Genomic DNA, 1518 nt, shown 5'->3' on the forward strand with positions numbered 1-1518 from the left:
AATACGAGAAAAGTCCCCACGATTTACGGACACCCTGTATATATATATATATATGATTTGTGATATTAAACATGGTTTGAGATAAATATGTTTGAAAAGTATATTTTTAAATGTAAAGTAGATTATATTATGCTGAAAATATTTCTTATATTTTTATTGTTTATACAGAATGTCAGAGAATAAAAATATTGGTTCCGAGTCGGAATTAGATGATTACGACGATTCAGATTTAGATATTGCAAAAGTTAATATTAAAGAAAAAAATAATGACAAAATAGAAGAAGATGTTGATGCAATAACGTTACTAACACCTAATGAAGCCATTGACACAATAAAAATGTTTGATTCAACAGTGTAAGTAATCATCCATGTAACTTTTTATTTTATTTTAATAATAATTAAAAAATAAATTAGTACAATAAAGAATATTGAGGTTTTCGTGACTTAAGGGGAGGTTACACTTCATAACGATGAAAAAATCGAATTTTTTTTTTTTGCTTAATTTTCATCCTTAAGTTGTTAAGAATACGTGGGCAAAAGGATATTTTCATATCGAAAGTATTTTAAGAGTTACAGCTTGTCGGGCGGAACGGTCCGTCGGCTGGAAAACAGGTATAGACGGCGCCCTCGGAGCGGTCTTGCGAGGAGACTTTTTTTCTATATCTGATGGGTGAATCTACAATAGGTGGCAAGGAATGGTGCTGGAATGGCTGATTAGATGTAAGTTGTCAAAAACAAACATTAAATACGATTTTTTACTACGTAAAACTTTAAACGCGTTTTTCTCGAAACAGCATTTTTCGGCGCGCGGGGCGCTCTACAGCTTTAACGGATGAACCGATTTCAATGAATGACGGCGCAAAAGAAAGGAAATTTAATTTAGGGGGCCTTCAGGAAGCGTTTTTTTCAAAAAATTGATTGCAAATAATTTTTTTCGAACGTTGAAGCAAAAGAAAAACAGGGAAAAAAGAGGTTTTTTTTTCAAACGGCCACCATTTTGTTATAAGGGGGTTTTTTAAAAATCGGAAAATCATAAGGCCCCCCAAATTTAATCTATTTTAAGAATTTTTTTGGTTTTTTGGTTTCAGATCAACTGGCAAGGCTGTGGAATGCCCCGCGCACATAGAACCACGCCGTGTGTGGCTTCGTGGACTGAGAGCTGGAGCCGCCATTTTTAATTATTTTCTTCTGAAAAATTTTTTAATTAATCTCTATTTATGTACGAATTAAAGCCCCGAAAAGTTTTTTCCATATGTATTTATTTTATATAAAAAAAAAATTCCTGAAATTGAGGCATTTTTTGGGCCTCTGAGGTGTAACCTCCCCTTAACCCGTTTATATTAAATATATACTTTATATATAAGTTAATTTGTGTACGACGGCTTAACTCTGTCTCTTTATAATAATAGTATAGATATGAGTTTATTCAACAAATATAAATTAATAATAAATTAATTTATTATAATATAAATATCTAATAATTTGTTATTTAATTGATATTATAGTGAAGTAATAGGA

The 1518-nt window shown here is 31.2% G+C and overlaps 1 long non-coding RNA gene across 1 annotated transcript; it reads left to right on the forward strand.

Moving 5' to 3' along the window:
* The first annotated feature begins 450 nt into the window (after positions 1-450).
* Positions 451-1251, forward strand: LOC112468672. The gene is made up of 2 exons (XR_003042429.1): positions 451-720; positions 1089-1251. It is a non-coding gene; the product is annotated as an uncharacterized LOC112468672 (long non-coding RNA).
* Positions 1252-1518: the final 267 nt, after the last annotated feature.

This window comes from Temnothorax curvispinosus, unplaced genomic scaffold, assembly GCF_003070985.1.
Source record: "Temnothorax curvispinosus isolate PA1 unplaced genomic scaffold, ASM307098v1 QBEX01000257.1, whole genome shotgun sequence".
Classification (NCBI taxonomy): Eukaryota; Metazoa; Arthropoda; class Insecta; order Hymenoptera; family Formicidae; genus Temnothorax; species Temnothorax curvispinosus.